Source organism: Heptranchias perlo, chromosome 3 (genome assembly GCF_035084215.1).
Source record: "Heptranchias perlo isolate sHepPer1 chromosome 3, sHepPer1.hap1, whole genome shotgun sequence".
NCBI lineage: Eukaryota > Metazoa > Chordata > Chondrichthyes > Hexanchiformes > Hexanchidae > Heptranchias > Heptranchias perlo.
The window spans coordinates 62,957,727-62,982,283 of NC_090327.1; the positions used below are offsets into that span (position 1 = coordinate 62,957,727).

The 24,557-nt window shown below is 44.0% G+C and overlaps 1 protein-coding gene and 1 long non-coding RNA gene across 2 annotated transcripts in view; one reads left to right on the plus strand and one right to left on the minus strand.

Moving 5' to 3' along the window:
• The window catches only part of LOC137314921 (uncharacterized), a 94,030-nt gene extending 85,259 nt beyond the window's left edge, over positions 1 to 8,771 (plus strand). Inside the window, exon 3 of the long non-coding RNA XR_010961267.1 lies at positions 8,266 to 8,771. This is a non-coding gene — a long non-coding RNA (uncharacterized lncRNA). The remainder of the gene's footprint in view (positions 1 to 8,265) is intronic.
• LOC137314905 (peroxidasin homolog) overlaps positions 1 to 24,557 on the minus strand; it is a 573,760-nt gene that overhangs the window by 123,364 nt on the left and 425,839 nt on the right. The window lies entirely within an intron of this gene.

Here is a 24,557-nt window from a genome sequence, read left to right on the forward strand (position 1 = left end):
GACCTTTCCACCAATGCGAAGTTTCTCTTTATTTACTTCATCTAAATCCTTCATGATTTTGAACACTTCTATCAAATCTCCTCTGAGTCTTCTCTGCTCTAAGGAGAACAACCCCAGCCTCTCCAATCTATCACGTAACTGAAGTCCCTCATCCCTGGAACCATTCTAGTAAATCTTTTCTGCACCCTCTCGCAGGCCTTCACATCTTTCCTAAAGTGTGGTGCTCAGAATTGGACACAGTACTCCAGTTGTGGTCAAACTAGTGTTTTATAAAGGTTCAACATAACTTCCTTGCTTTTGTACTCCATGCCTCTATTTATTAAGCCCAGGATTTAGAATCATCGAATCACAGAAAGGTTACAGCACGGAAGGAAGCCATTCGGCCCATAGAGTCCATGCCAGCTCGATGCAAGAGCAATCCAGTAAGTCCCACTCTCCCGCCCTATCCCCGTAGCCCTGCTATTCAAAACCACAAGCTTTTATTTTTAGATATTTTAAAACTCTTAGAATAATTAAGGCTGCATGAAGCGATGGGGTATTGTGCAGTATTGGTTTGCAGTTAGCGTGTCGCCTTAAAGTAAACAATTTTACGCAAGGTTTGTGTTTCCTGTGCCAATTTCAGTAAAACAGGAAGGAAAAACTAGGGAAGTCATTTTTGTTCACAGTACTATCATATGAAAACAAAGGACCGGAAAAGAACAGCTGGTCCACCAAGCTGGTCCAATATTGTCATGAAGTAACATCTGCTCACCTTGACACCCATCCACCAATCTCCTACAGAGGCCAAAAAAGGGAATTTCCCATCTGATGCCCAAAGGCGATCAAACAAAATCACGGTGACTGAGAGACATGTTCCTCAATGCCAGCCTCCCACCTTGTACCCTCCGTAAACTTAAGCTCATCCAAAACTGTGCTGCTTGTATCCTAACTCATGCCAAGTCCTGTTCACCCATCAACCCAGTGCTCCCTGACCTAGGTTGGCTCCTGGTCCAGCAACGCTGAGATTTTAAAATTCTCATCCTTGTTTCCAAATTCCTCCATGGCCCCGAAGCTCTGTAATTCCCTCCCTAAATCTCTCCACCTCTCAAGCGCTCTCTCCTCCTTCAAGATGCTCCTTAAAAACTAACTCTTTGACCAAGTTTTTGGTCACTTGTCCTAATATCTCTTTATATGGCTCGGTGTCAAATTTTGTTTGATAATGCACCTGTTCATGAAGCGCCCTGGGATGTTTTACTACGTTAAAGGCGCTATATAAATGCAAGTTGTTGTTGTTGTCATTTCGGCCACACTCAGGAACTTGTTCAGCTCCTTTTTGAATGCTTACGGTAAATCATACTCACTGCACATGCTGGAAACTTGTTGCATAGATTGATGACTCTCAGTGAAAAGAAATATCTCCTGATATTAAACCTGGCTCTATGCTTACGCAACTTATACTCATGTGCCCTTGTCCTCCCTAACTTATCTAGCTCAACTAGCCTATCCACAATCTAATCTCTCATTGTTTTAAAGACCTTAATCAAATCTCCTGCAGAAAAGATTTACTCGACTGGTTCCAGGGTTGAGGGACCTCAGTTACGTGAGTAGACTGGAGAAGTTGGGATTGTTCTCCCTAGCGCAGAGAAGGTTGAGAGGAGATTTGATAGAGGTATTCAAAATCATGAAGGGTTTAGACAAAGTAAATAAAGAAAAAGTATTCCCACTGGCAGAAGGGTCGCGAACCAGGGGACACAGGTTTAAGGTGATTGGCAAAAGAACCAAAGGAAATGAGGAAAAAAATTTTTACGCAGCAAGTTATTAGGATCTGGAATGCACTGCCTGAAAGGGTAGTGAAAGCAGGGTCAATTGTGGCTTTCAAAAAGGAATTAGATAGATTTGGAGGGCAACAGGGAAAGAATGGGGGAGTGGGACTAGCTGGATTGCTCTTGCAGAGAGCCGGCGCAGGCTCGATAGGCCAAATGGACTCCTTCTGTGTCGTAATCATTCTATGATTCTACGATTCCTCAAAGTCTATGCTTTTCTTGTGTAAAAAGTCCCAGTTCTCTCGGCCAGTTGTGGTAACTAAGTATCATTCCATTGGCCAGAGTGCCTATATTACCCACCATGTGAGAGGACCAAAATTAGACACAGTTTTCGAAATGAGACTTAACCAAGGTCTTGTACAGGGATAGTATAGTCTATAAAGTATTTCCCTCTTTTTATAGAAGAAAATAATATTCTTAATAAATAAGTTGAAGAAATTTAATGTAAGTGCTAACTTCAGCACAAACATGGAGTAAATTTTAACTGGGAGCCGGGAAGAGAGCTAGGGTTGGGGGGGGGGGTGGGGGGGGGGGGATTTCCTGACAGGAAACCTGGAAGTATGGGTTTCCCGGACATCCGTATGATTTTGATGTAAGGACATATTTCAATTTTTTCAGTAGGTTTCCCGCACAAATGCCAGTCAGATTGATGGGCTGGCTGTCAGTTGGATGGGAGAGCAGATGGGGAGCAGATGCCAGAAGGTAGGTCTTAGATCGGTGGGGGAGGCTGGTCATGGGGGGGTTATCGGGGGGAGTCACCGGGATCGAGGGAGTCATTAGGACCTGGGGGTCATCGGGGGGAGTCATCGGGATCGAGGGAGTCATTAGGATCTGGGGGTCATCGGGGGGAAGTCTTCAGGGTTGGCGGTCATGGGGGGGTCATCAGGGGATCGGTCACCAGGGGCTCAGTCATGGGGGTCGGACATCGGGGGGTTCGGACATCAAGGGGGGCGGGGGGTCAGACATCGGGAGGGGGGGTCGGACATCGGGAGGGGGGGTCAGACATCAGGAAGCAGGTCGGACATCAGGGGGTGGCGGCGAATGAGGAGGGGGGTTGGAGGTCGGGGGGAGGTCGGCGATTGTGGGGGGGGGTCGGAGATCATGGGAGGGCCGGAGATCGGGGTGGGGGGGGCTCGGAGATCTGGGGGGGGTGGTTCGGAGATCATGGGGAGGGCCGGAGAGCATGGGGAGGTCGGAGATCGTCGGGTCAGACATAGGGGGGTAGTCGGAGATCATGGGGGCGGCAGTGGTCAGACATTGGGAAAGGGGTCGGTCGATCGCGTGTATGGGATCATGGCAGGTAAGCTTGTTGGGCCTGGAGGAAACACTCCTGCTCCTCCTGGCCCACAAGCAGTGCAATAAAGGCACTTACCTGTTGTGCTGGGCCTTCTCACCTCCTCTTACGTGGCAAAAATGAGAAGGCCTGGGAATCCCGGCCCCCAAGAGCTAAAATTTCTTTACATTATTTCTTTTATATCCTTTTGAATGCTACGGGTCTGCCTTACAATGGTCCCCTGGCCAGATAACTTGATGTTATCAGTAAATGTATAATCAGAAGTACTAGAATCCATATATAGTATATTAATAATGTAAACAGATGTTCCCAGACAAATTAGAGGGATTTGGGTGTTCTTGTGCATGAATCACAGAAAGTTAACATGCAGGTACAGCAAGCAATTAGGAAGGCAAATGGTATGTTAGCCTTTATTGCAAGGGGGTTGGAGTATAAGAGTAAGGAGGTCTTGCTGCAATTATACAGGACTCTGGTGAGACCACACCTGGAGTACAGTGTACAGTTTTGTTCTCCTTACCTAAGGAAGGATATACTTGCCTGAGAGGCAGGGCAACAAAGGTTCATTAGATTGATTCCTGGGATGAGAGAGTTGTCCTAGGAGGAGAGATTGAGTAGAATGGGCCTATATTTTCTGGAGTTTAGAAAAATGGGAGGAGATCTCATTGAAACATGAAAGATTCTGAGAGGGCTTGACAGGGTATATGCTGAGAGGTTGTTTCTCCTGGCTGGAGAGTCTGGAACTACAGGTCATAGTCTCAAGATAAGGAGTCTGCCATTTAGGACCGAAATGAGGAAAGATTTCTTCATTCAGAGGGTTGCGAATCTTTGGAATTCTCTACCCCAGGGGGCTGTGGGTGCTCAGTCGTTGTGTATATTCAAGACTGAGATAGATGGATTTTTGGACACTAATGGAAGCAAGGGATATGGGGATCGAGCAGGAAAGTGGAGTTGAGGTAGAAGATCGGCCATGATCTTATTGAATAGCAGAATAGGCTCGAGGGGTCGTATGGCCGACTCCTGCTCCTATTTCTTATGTTCCGCTTTTCATAGAATCATAGAAAGGTTACAGAATGGAAGGATGCTATTTGGCCCATCGAGTCCACGCTGGCTGTATGCAAGAGCAATCCAGCTAGTCCCACTCCCCCGCCCTATCCCCATAGCCCTGCAATTTTTTTCTTTTCAAGTACTTATCCAATTCCCTTTTGAAGGCCATGATTGAATCTGCCTCCACCGCCCCCTCGGGCAGTGCATTCCAGATCCTAACCACTCGCTGTGTAAAAAAGATTTTCCTCATGTCACCTTTGGTTCTTTTGCCTATCACCTTAAATCTATGTATTTTTTTTATTCGTTCATGGGATGTGGGCATCACTGGGAAGGCCAGCATTTATTGCCCATCCCTAATTGCCCTTGAGAAGGTGGTGGTGAGACGCCTTCTTGAGCCGCTGCAGTCCGTGTGGTGAAGGTTCTCCCACAGTGCTGATAGGTAGGGAGTTCCAGGATTTTGACCGAGCAACGATGAAGGAACGGCGATATATTTCCAAGTCGGGGTGGTGTGTGACTTGGAGGGGAACGTGCAGGTGGTGTTGTTCCCATGTGCCTGTTGCTCTTGTCCTTCTAGGTGGTAGAAGTCACAGATTTGGGAGGTGCTGTCGAAGAAGCCTTGGCGAGTTGCTGCAGTGCATCCTGTGGATGGTACACACTGCAGCCACTGTGCGCCGGTGGTGAAGGGAGTGAATGTTTAGGGTGGTGGATGGGGGGCCAATCAAGCGGGCTGCTTTGTCCTGGATGGTGTCGAGCTTCTTGAGTGTTGTTGGAGCTGCACGCATCCAGGCAAGTGGAGAGTATTCCATCACACTCCTGACTTGTGCCTTGTAGATGCTGGAAAAGCTTTGGAGAGTCAGGAGGTGAGTCACTCGCTGCAGAATACCCAGTCTCTGACCTGCTCTTGTAGCCACAGTATTTATATGGCTGGTCCAGTTAAGTTTCTGGTCAATGGTGACCTCCAGGATGTTAATGTTGGGGGATTCGGCGATGGTAATGCCGTTGAATGTCAAGGGGAGGTGGTTAGACTCTCTCTTGTTGGAGATGATCATTGCCTGGCACTTGTCTGGCGTGAATGTTACTTGCCACTTATGAGCCCAAGCCTGGATGTTGTCCAGGTCTTGCTGCATGCGGACTCGGACTGCTTCATTATCTGAGGGGTTGCGAATGGAACTGAACACTGTGCAATCATCAGCGAACATCCTCAATTCTGACCTTATGATGGAGGGAAGGTCATTGTTGAAGCAGCTGAAGATGGTTGGGCCTAGGACACTGCCCTGAGGAACTCCTGATGTGGAGATGCCGGTGATGGACTGGGGTTAACAATTGTAAACAATTTTACAACACCAAGTTATAGTCCAACGATTTTATTTTTAATCCCACAAGCTTTCGGGGGCTTTCCCCTTCCTCAGGCGGTGTGGAAAAGACCACACTGCCTGAGGAAGGGGAAAGCCCCCGAAAGCTTGTGGGATTAAAAATAAAATCGTTGGACTATAACTTGGTGTTGTAAAATTGTTTACGGAGGAACTCCTGCAGCAATGTCCTGGGGCTGAGATGATTGGCCTCCAACAACCACTACCATCTTCCTTTGTGCTCGGTATGACTCCAGCCACTGGAGAGTTTTCCCCCTGATTCCCACTGACTTCAATTTTACTAGGGCTCCTTGGTGCCACACTCGGTCAAATGCTGCCTTGATGTCAAGGGCAGTCACTCTCACCTCACCCCTGGAATTCAGTACTTTTGTCCATGTTTGGACCAAGGCTGTAATGAGGTCTGGAGCTGAGTGGTCCTGGCGGAACCCAAACTGAGCATCGGTGAGCAGGTTATTGGTGAGTAAGTGCCGCTTGATAGCACTATTGACGACACCTTCCATTACTTTGCTGATGATTGACTTTGTCCTGCTTTTTGTGGACAGGACATACCTGCGCAATTTTCCATATTGTCGGGAAGATGCCAGTGTTGTAGCTGTACTGGAACAGCTTGGCTAGAGGCGCAGCTAGTTCTGGAGCACAAGTCTTCAGCACTGCAGCCGGGATGTTGTTGGGGCCCATAGCCTTTGCTGTATCCAGTGCACTCAGCCATTTCTTGATATCACGTGGCCTGAATCGAATTGGCTGAAGACTGGCTTCTGTGATGGTGGGGATATCGGGAGGAGGCCGAGATGGATCATCCACTCGGTACTTCTGGGTGAAGATGGTTGCAAACGCTTCAGCCTTGTCTTTTGCACTCACGTGCTGGACTCTGCCATCATTGAGAATGGGGATGTTTACAGAGCCTCCTCCTCCCGTTCATGGTTTAACTGTCCACCAACATTCACGACTGGATGTGGCAGGACTGCAGAGCTTTGATCTGATCCGTTGGTTGTGGAATCGCTTAGCTCTGTCTATAGCATATTGCTTCCGCTGTTTAGCATGCATGTAGTCCTGAGTTGTAGCTTCACCAGGTTGGCAACTCATCTTTAGGTACGCCTGATGCTGCTCCTGGCATGCTCTTCTACAATCCTCATTGAACCAGGGTTGATCCCCTGGCTTGTTGGTAATGGTAGAGTGAGGAATATGCCGGGCCATGAGGTTACAGATTGTGCTGGAATACAATTCTGCTGCTGCTGATGGCCCACAGCACCTCATGGCTGCCCAGTTTTGAGCTGCTAGATCTGTTCTGAATCTATCCTATTTAGCAGGTGATAGTGCCACACAATATGTTGGATGGTGTCCTCAGTGCAAAGACAGGACTTCGTCTCCACGAGGACTGTGCGGTCGTCCTCTGGTTCTTGACCCTTCCGCCAATGGGAACAGTTTCTCTCCATCTACTCTGTCTAAACCCTTCATGATTTTGTGTACCTCTATCAAATCTCCTCGCAACCGTCTTTGTTCCAAGGAGAACAACCCCAGCTTCTCCAGTCTATCCATGTAACTAAAGTCCCTCATCCCTGGAATCATTCTAGTAAATCTCTTCTGCACCCTCTCTAAGGCCTTCACATCTTCCCTAAAGTGCAGTGTCCAGAACTGGACAAAATACTCCAGTTGTGGCTGAACCAGTGTTTTTTAAAAGTTCATCATGACTTCCATACTTTTGTACTCTATGCCTCTATTTATAAAGCCCAAGATCCCGTATGCTTTTTTAACTGCTTTATCAACCTGCCCTGCCACCTTCAACTATTTGTGCACATATACCCCCAGATCTCTCTGTTCCTGTACCCTTTTTAGAGTTGTGCCCTCTAGTTTATATTGCCTCTCCTCATTCTTCCTACCGAAATGTATCACTTCGCATTTTTTCGTGTTAAATTTCATCTGCCACGTGTCCGCCCATGCCACCTGCTTGTCTATATCCTTTGAAGTCTATCACTATCCTTCTCACTGTTTACTACCCTTCCAAGTTATGTGTCATCTGAAAATTTTGAAATTGTGCCCTGTACATCCAAGTCCAAGTCATTAATATATATCAAGAAAAGCAGTAGTCCCAGCACCGACCCCTGAGTAACACCACCATACACCTCCCTCCAGTCCGAAAAACAACCGTTCACCGATACTCTCTGTTTCCTGTCACTTAGCCAATTCTGTATCCATGTTGCTGCTGCCCCCTTTATTCCATGGGCTGCAATCTTGATGATAAGCCTCCCGTGCGGCACTTTATCAAATGCCTTTTGAAAGTCCATATTCATCACATCAACTGCATTGCCCTCATCTACTCTCTCTGTTACCTCATCAAAAATTCTATCAGGTTAGTTAAACACAATTTGCCTTTAACAAATCCATGCTGGCTTTCCCTAATCAATCCACCCTCGTCCAAGTGACTGTTAATTCTGTCCCGGATTATCATTTCTAAAAGTTTTCCCACCATCGAGGTTAAACTGACTGGCCTATAGTTGCTGGGTTTATCCTTACACCCTTTTTTGAACAAGGGTGTAACGTTCGCAATTCTCCAGTCCTCTGACACCACCCCCGTATCTACGGATCTTTCTGATTGCAAAGCCAGCTTTCAATGCAGTTAGCTAATTTGCCACTAATTTCATGAGCCTTAATCTTCTTTAAAAAGTATCAGATGTAGACTGTTATCAAATACTTTCTCAAAATTCAAGTATATTATATCCATTGGAACTGATACATTATCATCTCCATTAAATCCTAGGAAACTAAATGCAAACCTTCTACTCAGCCAGTTTGAGTCAGAACATGGGACAGAGGACTATGGGGACCATCAAGAAACCTGGAGACACATTCTGTTAGATTACCTGGACCACTAAAGAATTCACACATCCCCTGAACTCCAGAATCACTATCTCCAATTGGCCAAAAGAGATTGAGATGTTCAATCATATTAAAAACCAGGTGGGAGACTCATTGGGGTCAATTTTTGTTTTCACATAAGCAGTAATCTGGCAGAACAGATTGCCAACCGTAAAATAACCCACCCAATTTTCATTCCATGGTGGAATGGGTGATCTGTGGGTGATCTGTTCCGCCAGCTTATCGTCCATGCGGTGAAGACAAAAAATTATCTCCATTACAGAAATGTATTTAAGATGAAAGGAGCCAACATCATGACTGCGTTTGCACCCATTCTTTGGTTATCAAATTGCCCATTAGCTGATTTTATAGCCATCTGATAGCTTTCTTTAACAATTTGCAAAATGCCTGTTCTGTAAATTGTCAAAGTACCATTAAATAAATTGTGCTCAGCTGCATTAAAGAAAATAAGTTTTCCTGGAATTTGTGGCGGGATCTCCCAATTGTTCACCGGAACACCAGTGGAAGATCAGCAGAAACCTTGGAGAAACATCATAACTGGCCATGTATGGAATTTCTGAGGGGATTCTGCCTCTAGTTCGACAGAGTTAAAGTGGACAATCGAGAGATCCCCCATAGAAATTCTGCCTCTATGTGTTCATATATTAGCAGGTTGAAATTTACAAGCTTTTAGGAAAATATATTTCAACCTTGTTTATTGTAATAGAATCATAGAATGATGCAGCATAGAAGGAGGCCATTCGGCCTGTCTTGCCTGTGCTGGCTCTTTGAAAGACATGTCCAATTTAGTCCCACACCCAGACTTTTCCCCATAACCGTGCAAATTAGTCCTCTTCAAGTACATGTCCAATTGCCTTTTGAAAGCTCCTATGGAATCTGCTTCCATCACCCTTTCAAGTAGTGCGTTCCAGATCTTAAGAACCCACTGTGTGAAAAAAAAATTCCTCATTTCCCTCTAGTTCTTTTGCCAATTATTTTAAATCTATGACCTCTGGTTATATACCCACTTGCCAGAGGAAATAGTTTCTCCCTACTTGCTCTATCAAAACCCCTAATAATTTAGAATACCTCTATTAAGTCTCCCATTAATCTTCTCTGCTCTGAGAACAATCCCAGCTTCTCTAATCTCTCCACATAACTGACGTCCCTCATCTCTGGTATCAGCCTGATAAACCTCCTTTGTACCCTATCCAAGGCCTTGACATCCTTCCTAAAGTGTGGTGCCCGAATTGTACACAATACTCCAGCTGAGGCCTAACTAGTGACTTTAAAAGGTTTAGCATGATTTCCTTGTTTTGTATTCAATACCCCTATTTACAAAGCCAATTATAAATTTGGAGTTTGTTGGCAAAATAACACAGAAATCACATTAGGATTAAGCCAATACTTCTTACAGCACATGAGGATAAAACATGGTGAAAATAGGAGACAGTAGCTAAACACAATAATAAAAGAATAAAGGGTTCAATTTTACCATGGTGGGGGGTTGGCAGTGGCAGCGGTGGGGGGGGGGGGCAGGTGTGAAGGTGCATGTGGCAAACCCGCATGAACCAAACTTACGTTTCCGACGCGATCGCATGGTGATTGCTGATGATTAACGTGCTCTCCGGGTTTCGCGCCTGGCAGCCAGCCTGGAAGACCTGGGCGGGGGGGAGAATGAAAGATCGGGTGGGAGAGGGAAAGATCGGGGGGGCATCGGGGGAAGATCGGGGAAAGATCAGGGGGACATCAGGAGGGTGAAGAGGGGGAAATCGGGAGGACATTGGGAGGGTGAAGAGGGGGACTTCGGAACGGGAGATATCGGACATCAGAGCAGGTTTCAAAGGTAGGTTCATTTAGTGTTTTCACTTCCATGCAATGGTTTTTTATTTAATTTATTTAGTTTCTGTTTCCCTGATCTGGCCCTTCATGTCTGGTTTCACGAGGCGTGAATCAGAAGCAGTGGGCAAACCGCCCAGCCAAGTTAAAAATCTTTCTAATCCCTTCATCTGTCACAGGTAAAGTGTTCTGTTTTCAGGTTGCCCGCGCGCACACAGGTGGGTCCCTGGGAAACTCGGAAGTCGGAGGGCTGGAGCCGGCTTCCGAATCTGAACGGGATTTCCGTGATTTTCGGTGACACCCCGCCCCCAACTGCCTCCTAAAATCACCCCCAAAATCCTGGCATACTGTTGTATCTTTAAAATGTTTTCTTGGCTGTAGTATCTATAATTGCTCCAGAAATCTGCTGACAAGAATAGTTTCATGTCATAAAAGGAAAATCACCTCAGTGAGATAACTAATAAAATCTTTGAATTCTAACATAATTAAGTATTTCAACTGCACTGAGAACAGCACCAGGCAAGTATGTGGTCCTCTTGAGCACCATTTTACAAGTTGGAAGATCATTGGTGTGCAAGTTAAATGTTGAAGATCTAGTGTCTGCAATATGTTTATCCATCTTACAATCATTTATAGAGTATTTTCTACTCAGAACAAAAAATATATTTTTGGTAACATGGTACTTTCACTGCCTGAGAAATGAACTAGCAACTAAGAGACAGTTTACGCTGAGACTTGCAATTCCCCAGGGCAATTAGTTTGCTGGTCCATACAGATTAACTGAAACAGGGAGGAAAAACATAAGGAAATAGGAGTGTCAATTTTTGGGTATGTTGCACTAGATAGTCTCTCAGTTTCAGCATTACTGGTTACACCCATAAGCAGACCTTGTGTTTTCTACATTCCGGAATACACTTTTTTTGCCCAACAATTAGTTCAATGATAGAATGACCCAAAGATCATATCAGAGAACCATTATGATATGTGCTGCCATCTGAATTCTCCTCTTTTTATGGAAGGGGGTCCAAGATGGGGCTCAGCTTCAGTCCATTAACTGGTTTATTTACATAAAATACAAGCATGAACAATATATAGTTTTCACAGTGAGTAAGTTCAATTTTCCTACACTCCCCTGTTATAGAAAATAATAAGGAGACAGTATACTAGTTCTCCACACAAAGGCGTACTTCTACAGCTAAGCCTTTCAAAACTAAACTGGTTCAAACTTTTAAAATATGAAACAGCCTCTTACTGCTGCTCTGAGAACATAGGTTCCCGACATTAAAACACTTCAAAAGCACTTCATTGGCTATGAAGCACTTTGGGGCATCCTGAGGTCGTGAAAGGCGCTCTATAAATGCAAGTTTTTATCTTTCTTTCTTGAGATCACTCTCTATGTCTGTGGGAGAAAGCCCACCTCATTAACTCTGTGAGATAGAGGGCTCCACTTACTGAGCTGTCAATCAAGGTTAGTACCTGAGGAGAATACCTATCCTTTGATATGAGAGCAGAGGGCTCCCACATGTTGACCTTAGCTAAGGCCCCCACCCCATGGTGTGAAAGAAATGGAATGACACTGAGACCACCAGATGTCATAAGGAGTGATCTTCTCATGACAGCATACAATGTTTGAGATTACACAAAATGATCCTTCCACTCATTATCAATTAATACCTCAATTCAATTTTCATGACACTAATTCTAGGCTGCTGGCTTACTGTTGAAGAAACATACTGAACCTAACATTACAGAAATATGAAAGTTAAAATATCCAGCTCAAGAAATCAGACAAAATCCATTTTGCCACAAGGGGTAATTTAACAATTAACATTTAGTCCTCAAGTGTGCCCTCATAGAAAGAAATGAATGAAAGTATGGGATCGATGGCAGGGTTGCCCATTCTATTCTCCTATCAACAAAGGACTGTATAGTTATGGGGAGAAAGTGGAAGGAGCTGAGTACTGACAAAACACTTTTACAAGTGAAGAAGTGTGGCTTTAATTAGCTATTAAGAAAAGTTGTTGGGGCTATTTTCAAGTAGCGCCCAAAAACAGATGCGAAGACGGCAGGGTGACACACTGCCTGTGTGTGTATGCCGGCATGAGGCACAAGCAATTTTGGGGCTTGGGCCTCATTAGCGAGCTGCCGACGACCTGCAGCACCTAGTGCACCTCTGCAGCTCGCTGGTTCTGGAAAGGCAGGAAATCTGATGTGTCCCAAGCTGAGCTGGCCAGTAGGTAAGCCAAGGGAGGATAGGAGGCGATCCCAAGGGGTGGCCTCAAATGAGCCGGCAGTGAGTTAGAATTCTTTGGGGAGCCCAGGAGGACCTCCTCCTGCACCCAAGCAAAAATTGAAAACTTCCTTGGCTGTTTTTTGAGCAGCCTCGACCGCTGGTTCGGCCATTAAATGCCTAGTACAACTGAGCAGAGCACTTAACACTTTTTGCTGTTTTAATGCAGAGCATATAACATTTCTCAAGCACAGCAACACTCAATAAAACAACATGGTGAGAGAGAAGACAAGAAACTAATGACAAGACTTCAATTCAAAAAAACAATTCTGGCTAAGCATTTCTTTTTGCTAATAAACTGCTAAATAGAAACACAGACATGGCACCACCTCCAAAAAATAATAATGGTGTGACAAAGCCTTCCTGTGTACCTTTAAAACTACAAGTCAGGGGTTCTGGAATCAAGCAATTTGTAGAGTAACTGCTAGACCATATCCATATCCAATACTTCTTGCAGGAAGTTGTTTGAGCTGAGTCTACACAGCTGGAGCTCTATAACAAAAAATGCATATAAAGACTGTTGTGGGAATCCTAACTATGCACTGGGGACTGGTTAGGTTTTATTACTCTATGGCACATTTGCTATCATTACTTTTCTCTTTGGTTTTGTTTGTCAATTTCAGTTCACCTAAGTTGCTACATGTCTCACATAAGGAAACATTTACTGGCAATTATTGAAACAGCATACCTACACTGTGTATTTAAAGCTTTAATTTGAACACTATGGGGAAGCAGAAAAAGTAGCAGCAGTATTACGTGCTATGTTCACAGCAACATAGAGTTGTTTATGAAATACTAAGACTCAAATAAGAGAAGAAAATAATTGCAATAGGATCGAGTGTCTCAAGTCCCAATTTTACTTGTCTTTTTCAATAAGTTTGGGATGTAAGTATAGCATACCGGCATTTTTTGGGGTGCATTTTGGGGCAGGACCCATATCTGCCAGGTGTCCACTCTATAATGGCTACAGTGATATTTATGTTCAGGTCAGGGCCAGCCCATGTTTGTATGTATTTGTGTGTGTCTCACCACCACCTTCTCATGGGCAATTATGGATGGGCAATAAATGCTGGCCTTGCCAGCGACGCCCACATCCCATGAACGAATAAAAAAAAAGTGTGTACATGTGCATGTGTGTGTACTGATGTAAATGAGGGTGACCGGCATATGAGTGACCAAAACCTGTTACTTAACACTTATCTGATACTGGCAGAAGTGCTTTACTTTGGAGCCTGCAACCTGAAAAAGCTTTAGAATGATTCCTCGCGTATCGGAAGATATTTGGGAGTGTAGTTCTTTTTGTAATTGCACCTGGATAGAGCTGACCTTGACTCTGACTACCTGAGGGCCTGTCAGATCACCGGGATATGTTTACCCCCACCACAGTCAGAAGCTCTGAGTAATAGTTATGTGATTCTCAATTGATATTTCCCTACTCTCTATTTTAATGGAGGAGGAGCAGTACAAGATGGAGAAAAGGACAGTGGGATAGCATTTAAGGAGAATGCACCCTACAAGATTCTGACCTTCCCTAAAGAATTCATAAGCAATGCAGATCTTATGAAGATCTCAATGAGGAGCTCTCCGTGAGGATAGCGCACTTCACCAAAGAGGCTATGGGAGAGCTGTATCAGCTTCTGCATGAAGACCTGTAACCAAGATCATATGCCTGGCCAGCTCTGTCTGTGGCTGTAAAAGTTATCACCACACCCAATCTCTATACTACCATCTCTTTTTAAGCAGCCACAGCGGACCTGTGTAATATCAGCCAAGTTGGCATCTGGGGAGGCATTCGTCAAGTAACTGAAATCACTTTTAGGAGAGCTGAGGAGTTCATCCAACATGGAATGACAGCAAGGCAGCAGCACAATAGAGCCATACAGTTTTATCACACTGCTGGGGCCAGCTATCTAGGAATCTCATTGCCCAGGCCTTTTTTGAGTGCAAAGTTGAGAAGGGCACAGCAAGTTACCAAAATGTGTGATACAACATTGGGAGCATATTCCAGACTCCCTCCTGATTCATCATGCAGTAAAAGCATACCTTTGAAACCCTCATAAGTTCTCTCAATGACAACTCTAGTTTCACTTCTCAGCTGCTTTTCTTGCAACTCACAGAGGGGTAATTATTCATGGTAGCAAAGGGAACACTGTGCCCAACAAGCCATTTGGTTACTTGACTATATTGCTTGAAAAGATCAGAAAAAGCAGAATTCCTGAGAATGAAGGCATCATGACAACTTCAGCAAATTTGGCATTGATGTGGAAAATTCTTTGCATCTGGTCACACACATCCTATTCTTTCACACCTAGATTGAGTCTGAGAGTTAGTGGATGCTCTTATGGTACAAAAGGCACACGGGACTGAGGTTGCCCTCCCCTCATGACAGCTTGGTCCTAAGGGATTTCTGCGGGTTGCATCTCTTGAGCTTCCATATGGGCAGCTTGGTCTCGCTTCCTATGTGCCACTCACTTGGTGCTCTGAGGAGATAAGCAGGATGCCTGGCATGAGCTGCTGTCCTGAAAAATCGCAGCCTCATGCAAGCAGTTTCCAGATGTCACTATTCTGTTGGGCCCTGGATCTACTTATCTGCTAATCAGATGGATATCTGGTCTAATAGCAGCTATCAGATTCTGAAAGACAGCGGCCTGTATCTGTTAAAGCAAGCATGCAAGATTCTGTCTAATCTGTCCTCCAAACCACTTGGGCTACCGTCTGTGCTTCCATGGAGGGGGAGGAGGCACCTACTGGTCCTAAACTGCTTCTCAGGTGGGGACTGTGACAGACTCCAATGATATCTGCGGGATGGAAAACACTTTCCTGATCTTACCGCAAATGCACACTCTTGTCAGCTGCTACAGATCCTTGGAGACTGACCTTAGTGCTTACACAAAGGTGTGACATTACTTGAACATCCTTCTTTTCAGATGAATACCCGTCTGCGGCCTTCACCAGAAAGCTGGCACATTCTCACCCAGCTCAAAACAGTGGAGGTCCAAAGAGACTTAAGGATCCATGTACATAGATCATTTACTATTTACTAGAATGATACGTGGTCTCCAAGGATTACATTACGAGGAGAGATTACTCAAACTAGGGTTGTATTCCCTGAGATTTAGAAGATTAAGGGGTCATATGATCAAAGTTTTCGAGATATTAAGGGGGACTGATAGGGTAGATACAGATAAACTATTTCCACTGGTTGCGGAGTCTAGGACTAGGGGACATAGCCTAAAAATTAGAGCTAGGACTTCTAGGAGCAAAGTTAGGAAATGCTTCTACAGGCAAAGGGTGGTTGAAGTTAGGAACTCTCTTCCACAAATGGAAGTTGATGCTCGCTCAGTTGTTAATTTTAAATCTGAGATTGATAGATTTTTGTTCACCAAAGGTATTAAGGGATGTGGGGTTAAGGCAGGTGTATGGAGTTAGGTCACAGATCAGCCATGATCTCACTGAATGGCAGAACAGGCTCAAGAGGCTAAATGGCCTACTCCTGTTCCTAAGGTCCCCACTGCTCTGGCTCCCTCATGCTCTGTGTATCACCCAGATACAACATTAGATGCTGTATCCGATGGTCATTTGGATGCTGTATCTGATGGTCGTGTGGAAGCTGTATCCGATTGTCCTATCTATGCAGCCATCTCTCTCAAGTATTCTTCTTCTCTACCTGTTCTATAGCAATTCCCCTTTCCAGGGTGAGGTTGTGTGAGACATATTAGGTTATAGGCTGGCCTGTATCTGTCCTCCTCTGATCCCTCCCTTTCCTCCTCTAGAATTAGCAGATAGAGATGGCTGGCCAGCAGTATATCCATTTATCCTATTTAGGCAAAGCTCAATAATGGTTCCCTAAGCTAACATTCACAGATGGTAAATGGGATGCACCCTTGAGAAGAAGTGAATAGCTGTGGCCCAGAAATTAACAATAAAATGACTATGTCAATATTCAGCTACATGATGCAATGAACAGGAAAGACCCATCCAGCACATGTTTTATGTAATGCTGAGTTGTTCAGGCACTGAAACCATATTTTTGGGAAAGCAGCTCAAATTTATTTTGAGGCCTTAATGAGCTTAGCACATGCCTTGTGTGTAAGTCTTCAACACCACAGGCAGTTACCAACCACATTATCTCATGGCCTGCGTAATAGCTGCACAGCAGGCCTCAGGTCACCTGGGCCCAATGGACATCAGCACTATGGGCAATGAGCATCACATTATTGCCTACACATTTAAATAATTTCCTTCTCCTTTATGTTTGACAATTTCTTTGTAAACATCTGTAAATTGCAAGATCTCACATGAGAAAACTATCAAATGTAATTAAAAGGTTTTTATAGAGGTTACATTTAAACCAATTTTCTCAAAACTCCTCCCTTTGGATATAGTTTCCACATTACTAATTTGCCAGTTCTCTGTGAATGGTGTCTTTGTAAAGAAATATATAGCTGCCAATCCCCACATTTGCAATAGTACCTCATTGTATGTGATGTGTTTATCTGATGTGTTTTATTCATTTTAACACATTACATCCTGTGGTAACTGTTTTAGTCCAAACCTATGTACGATGTCCACTGTAAACAACCTTGAACATCAGAGCATAATAAATCAAAAGCAAAATATTGCGGATGCTGGAAATCTGAAATAAAAACAGAAAATGCTGGAAAAGCTCAGCAAATGAGGCAGCATCTGTAGAGAAAGAAACAGAGTTAACGTTTCAAGTCGAAGACCTTCTCCAACATTTTCTGTTTTTATTACAGAGTAATAAATATTCGTTTGTAATGTATAGTGTATAGTGATTTCTTTTTAATAATGGTAGTCTGATTTATATTGGTGTACTATGTATATCATGGGTCATTGTTCTGCCAATGAGTGTTGTAGTTTAGGAATGACATTAAGGCCACAAAGAGGGTACAAAAAAGATACTAGGGTTGAGAGGCTTTGCTTATGAGGAGAGACCAGACAAACTGGGACACCTTTCACTAAACAAGGAGGCTAGAAAGAGATCTAATAGAGGTGTTCAAAATAATGAGTTAAATATAGAAAACCATTTCTATTGGCTAGTGAATTGGTAACTAGAAAACATAAATTTAAGATTGTCACCAAAAGAGCAAAGGGACAGGTTCGGATTTTTTTTTGGGGAGAGGATTGTTAGAACATAGAATGCTTTACCAGAAACAATTGTGGAAGCAGAATCCACCATAGCTTTTAAAAGAGAAGTGGATAAATATGTGAAAAAGAAAGAAATGTAAAAGGCACGGGGAAAAGGCAGGGGAATGGGACTGTAGGGATAGTCCTTTCAGTGCAGGTGCAATGGAATGAGTGGCCTCTTTCAGTGCTGTAAAATTCAATGATGATCTTAGATTTGTATCAATGCCTTCTTCATGTCACAAACCATATTATGTATATTAGATGGCATAAAGATAGTTTGAAATTGAAGGTAATTGTGAGGAAGATGTTGCATCAAACTGACTGACAGTTGCTGGGAGCACAGAAAAAACGTGGAGGATTAAAAGCATAAGAATTTTTAGAAACTGGAAATTGGTATTATGCCCAGTAATTAGGCCCTGTTCATTTTTGATTGGTCAATCCCACCTAACTGCCACCATTTCCAAACTCTGCTCTCTCAGAAATACATTTAGTTACTTCAATCTCAATTATACTGTCCACTACAATGGCCTCCCCTAGTAGCATATTTCTCAATTCTATTTTCCTTTGGGTGGAAAAGTTCTGTTTGATTGACCCACTAACTCATAAATTGCTATTTTATGTAATCTTTTGTCTCTGATCACAGCCTGCAATTTTCCATCAATTGAAAGTGGCAGCAGGTGAGATTTTCCTCGAGTGCAGAAAATCTACCATCACATTTTTGTTCTTTGCCTCCAGTACTTATGGTCTCTCCAGACTTAACATCACCTGCTGCCAAGAGGGTAGGTGGGCAACCTGCTCCCACACTTTTGCCAATGCCAATTTGGTCTAACTTATGTAATGCTTTCTAAGGATTTTGACCTAATGGTAAAAGGGAAATTCATTTGGCACTATTTGCTTGCCCCTCCATGGTGCTTAGATTCTGAGTCTTGTACAAATCATGTGGATGGGGGATTACTTTATCCTTTCCCTCTGTCTTTATGCTTGTGATGGGCACAAACAACATTTGCTCTGGAAGGGATTTGTGATGAGGCAATATCAAAAAATAGGAACCTGATTATATGACAAGTGAAAAGGCGTTTCACATTTTCACAACGTTCCTCCTGCAAGCATCATGCAATCAAAATGTATGACTTAATACAATGCATAAGTAAATGCATACTTTCATAAAATACATGAACGAGTGTATACTTAAATGTGCAATAGTTTCATAAAATATACATGTGAATGTACTTTCCTGAGAAAACAAAGAAACAAAAGGAAGAAACAACAGGCAAAAAGAGAGATGAATATATGCTGTACATCATTATGATTGAAATAACAAAAAAGATCAATAATGGGTGAAAGATCAGATAGCAAGCAATGTAATCATTAAGGAAAGAATGGAAAGGAACAATTTATTTTAACAAGTGAATAAAAGAATGAATAAACAAAAAGAATAGTTAAAAAGCGGAAATAATTTTAGTAAACTAGAGGAAACAGACAATTTTCTGCGTTTGTTTCTATCTTTGTAGCTTATTCTCTGGGGCTAATTTTCATGGACTCTGTCAGGTGGGAATGGGATGGTAGCACTTCAAAAATTGTGGGACTGAACCTAGTGCCCATTCCTGCTCCCAATCTGTCCACCACCATTTTGTTTGGGGCCTTCAAATGGACAGTCCAGGTGCCCAACTGTTTCAGGTGGGAACTATACCGTAATATGCAAATCAGGATCCTATGACGTACAACGAACCCCAACACAATTTTGAGGTACCAATGGGAAAAGTGTGCACTGTGCACACTCTATCTTTTGGTACTCGATGCAGAGCAGCTCACCAAAACCATGTTAGTTTCAGTTTCTGTACTTTTGCCCAGATTTTTATCAGGCCAGGAGAAGCACAAAAATCTTCCAACCTGATTCTAGCCCGTCCACGCCCCATGATTGTTAACCCCCCCCCCTCCACCCCTCAACAACATCCGACTTCCGGTGCAGGTCCGAAGGGGAGCCACTGGATTGCCCAACGCGCAATCGGTGAGTTAGCTCTGAGCACTGGTTCAGCACTCGCAACTCGCCGATGAAATGTAAATAGGGCCCAGTCATCAAGATGACGTGAGTTTCTCACCTGGAACATCGGACGGGCGGCATGATCGCACTGCCCGCCCAAAGTGAAAATCAGCACGTGTTTAATTTGCACTGCTTCTCTTATCCATTTCTATTGATCTTACTTGATTTCTGTGTTTCCATGTCTCCCTTTTGATTTAAATGTCTCTATTACTTTCTCAGTGTTCCCCTGTCTTTTTATGCGTGTTTCTTGTGTTTCCCCATGAGTATATATTATATTCTGCAGCTTTTGCTTTATGTTCCCTATTAATCTGTGTTTGGTGCACAACTGAGGAAAATTGAAAACTGACATTACAGCATACAATGGGCTTTCTTTGAGTGGGGTGGGTAGGTATAGATCTTCTTTTGAGAATAAGTTAAACTTGTAATAATAATTCCAAGGGAAGAGTGCAGCTGTTCTAAGAAGGGCAAGAAGGTGGCAGACGGAATATAATGTGGGGAAATGTGAGGTTATTCACTTTGGTAGGAAGAATAGAGAAACAGAATATTTTTTAAATGGTGAGAAACTATTAAATGTTGGTAGTCAGAGAGATGTGGGTGCCCTTGTACATGAATCACAGAAAGTTAACATGCAGGCATAGCGAGCAATTAGGAAGGCAAATGGCATGTTAGCCTTTATTGCAAGAGGGTTGGAGTACAAGAGTAAGGAAGGCTTGCTGCAATTGTACAGGGCTTCAGTGAGACCACACCTGGAGTACTGTGTACAGTTTTGGTTTCCTTACCTAAGGAAAGATATACTTGCCTTAGAGGCAGTGCATGAAGGTTCACTGGATTAACTCCTGGGATGAGAGGGTTGTCCTATGAGGAGAGATTGAGTAGAATGGGCCTATACTGTGAGAAATATAGAAGAATGAGAGGTGATCTCATTGAAATATTTAAGATTCTGAGGGGACTTGGCAGGGTAAATGCTGAGAGGCTGTTTCCCCTGGCGAGAGAGTCTAGAACTAGGGGGTAGATTCTCAGGATAAGGGGCAGGCTATTTAAGACTGAGATAAGGAGAAATTTCTTCACTCAGAGGGTTGTGAATCTTGGGACTTCTCTATCACAGAGAGCTGTGGATGCTCAGTCGTTAAGTATATTCAAGACTAAGCGATTCCACAACCAACGGATCAGATCAAAGCTCTGCAGTCCTGTCACATCCAGTCGTGAATGGTGGGGGACAATTAAACAACAAATGGGAGGAGGAGGCGCTGTAAACATCCCCATCCTCAATGATGGCAGAGTCCAGCACGTGAGTGCAAAAGACAAGGCTGAAGCGTTTGCAACCATCTTCAGCCAGAAGTGCTGAGTGGATGATCCATTTCAGCCTCCTCCCGATATCCCCACTGTCACAGAAGCCAGTCTTCAGCCAATTCGATTCACTCCACGTGATACCAAGAAATGGCTGAGTTCACTGAATAAAACAAAGGCCATGGGCCCCGACAACATCCCGGCTGTAGTGCTGAAGGCTTGAGCTCCAGAACCAGCCGCGCCTCTAGCCAAACTGTTCCAGTACAGCGACAACACTGGCATCTACCTGACAATGTGGAAAATTGCCCAGGTATGTCCTGTCCACAAAAAGCAGGACAAATCCAATCCAGCCAATTCCCGCCCCATCAGTCTACTCTCAATCATCAGCAAAGTGATGGAGGGTGTCGTCGACAGTGCTATCAAGCGGCACTTACTCACCAATAACCTGCTCACCGATGCTCAGTTTGGGTTCCACCAAGACCACTCGGCTCCAGACCTCATTACAGCCTTGGTCCAAACATGGACAAAAGAGCTGAATTCCAGAGGTGAGGTGAGAATGACTGCCCATGACATCAAGGCAGCATTTGACCGAGTGTGGCAACAAGGAGCCCGAGTAAAATTGAAGTCAATGGGAATCAGGTGGAAAACTCACCAGTAACTGAAGTCATACCTTGCACAAAGGAAGATGGTAATGGTTGTTGGAGGCCAATCATCTCAGCGCCAGGTCATTGCTGCAGGAGTTCCTCAGGGCAGTGTCCTCAGCCCAACCATCTTCAGCTGCTACATCAATGACCTTCCCTCCATCATAAGGTCAGAAATGGAGATGTTCACTGATGATTGCACAGCGTTCAGTTCCATTCGCAACCCCTCAAATAATGAAGCAGTCCGTGCCCGCATGCAGCAAGACCTGGAGAACATCCAGGCTTGGGCTGGTAAGTGGCAAGTAACATTCGCGCCAGGCAAGTGCCAGGCAATGACCATCTCCAAAAAGAGAGAGTCTAACCACCTCCCCTTGACATTCAACGGCATTACCATCACCGAATCCCCCACCATCAACATCCTGGGGGTCACCATTGACCAGAAACTTAACTGGACCAGCCACATAAATACTGTGGCTACAAGAGCAGGTCAGAGGCTGGGTATTCTGCGGCGAGTGACTCACCTCCTGATTCCCCAAAGCCTTTCCATCATCTACGAGGCACAAGTCAGGAGTGTGATGGAATACTCTCCACTTGCCTGGATGAGTGCAGCACAACAACACTCAAGAAGCTCGACACCATCCAGGACAAAACAGCCCGCATGATTGGCACCCCATCCACCACCCTAAACATTCACTCCCTTCGCCACCGGTGCACCGTGGCTGCAATGTGTACCATCTACAGGATGCACTGCTGTGACTCACCAAGGCTTCTTCGACAGCACCTCCCAAATCCGTGACCTCTACCACCTAGAAGGACAAGAGCAGCAGGCACATGGGAACAACACCACCTGCACGTTCCCCTCCAAATCACACAGCATCCTGACTTGGAAATATATCGCCATTCCTTCATCATCGCTGGGTCAAAATCCTGGAACTCCCTTTCTAACAGCACTGTGGGAGAACCTTCACCACGTGGACTGGAGCAGTTCAAGAAGGTGGCTCACCGCCACCTTCTCAAGGACAATTAGAGATGGGCAATAAATGCTGGCCTCGCCAGCGACACCCACATCTAATGAACGAATAAAAAAAAAATTTCCCTACTACTGATGTCAGGCTAACAGGTCTGTAGTTCCCTGTTTTCTCTCCTTCCTTTCCTGAATAGTGGGGTTACATTTGCTACCCTCCAATCTGCATTCTTATGTTCTTACAAGCATTACAGCAGGGATCCTAATGGCATATTTAATGTGGTGCACGAGCACTCACTGTAATCAGATTTTGTCATCAGACATTTTAATCAGACGCTGTCAACTAGGAAAACTTTCAAAATTTTTAATACAAAGCTAGGTTAAATCAATATTAAAATGGGCCAAGGTGGATCTCCTCTTTACTCCTGTAATAAAATATCATGTTAACATTTATGTAGAATTAACAACATCCTGATTTGTTCCATTCTAAACATGCCACATTTGAAGTCGCTGTTTTATTGTTGTGTTACTAGCACTGCAATCTTCTACATCCTTCTAAAATAAACAGAAACAAGGAAAATATGTATTGGTAGCAGTCATTTCCAATGTGGATTATTATAGTTCTGTCAATTTCTGGTGCAAAAAAACTCATTTAAAATGAACAGTTTAACTACTCCATCAGAATAGCCAGCAGGCGAATCTCACATGAACACATGAACCATTTGGATACTAATTCACAACATGCATTTCTAGGTTCGTAATTCTCAGTAACCACCATGCAGCTCTGCAAAGGAAAATGCTTTTTTTTTCAGATAACCTACAATGGCTCCAATGTGCACACAAATATAAATTTACCTCTCAATATTTTACATTTCAGGGGTTTAGCAGCCTGAGATTGGGGACAGCATAGAGAGATGGAGGCAGAGAAAGATATGTGGTTGGGGGAAGGGGAAATGAGAAGACGGGAGCCCCCCCTTAAAGGAGAATTAGCAGAGACCCACTTGAGAGGAGGAAAGGGAGAGCAAAAGACGAAGAGAGAGGTTGAGATTGTCTCCGTGACCCAGTTGAAGGTGGAGCAAAGAGAAAGACACTGTGGTTGGTTCATGACTTTGTGTGATAGTGTGAAACGGGTGACAGTGAGTTGGCAGCCTGTTTTACATCTCTCCCGATTTTTATTTCCATTGAAGACAATAGAAATAAAAATTGGGAGAGATGTAAAACGGGCTGCCGATTCGCTATCACCCGTTTCACACTATCACACAAAGTCAAGATCTACCACTGTTTATTTGTGGGAGGGAGAAGAGATAGTGAGAAAAACCCTTTTGGGGGAGAAAGAGACCCTGTTGAGTATGTGCAAAAAGAGACCGGGAGAGATACATTGCTGGAGTGGAGAGAATCTGTTCTGTTGGAGGGAGAGGGGGAAAGGAGGAAGGTGAGAAACCTTTTTGGAGTGAAGAGAATCTGTTTCGTTGGAAGGAGAGGAAGGGTGAGAAACCTTGTTGCAGTTGAGGTGGGATCCCCGGCTCTGTTGGGAGAAGGAAGGAAAATTGACATCAAGGGCTAGTAGCCTCCGACATCACGAGCAACTCCACAGGAATAAGTGCTCTTTGGAAAAAAAATGGAAATTGACGTCACAGGAATTCAGTCTAATATTTACTTCAGTACTCCAAGAGTTCTTTCATATTTTGTTTGTTCACTAAAATTATTTGTCTCAGCCACAAAAAACCTTGCCAGTACTTAGCAAGTCCATACATAATAAAATACAGCTTTTAAATAAACCTTCTGAGGATGTCTGTCGCACTTGAGCCATCACACTTTGGGAATAATTTCCCCAGCCTTGCATTCCCAGTGGGAAGCTTCACATGCTGGCAGCACATATTGGAAATTCACTGGGCACAATTTTTGACGTGTGTATGAAGTCTTAAAATTCTTGTTTTTGTGAGAAACAAAAACAGTCTTAAAAACAAGCACACAAAAAGAGAAA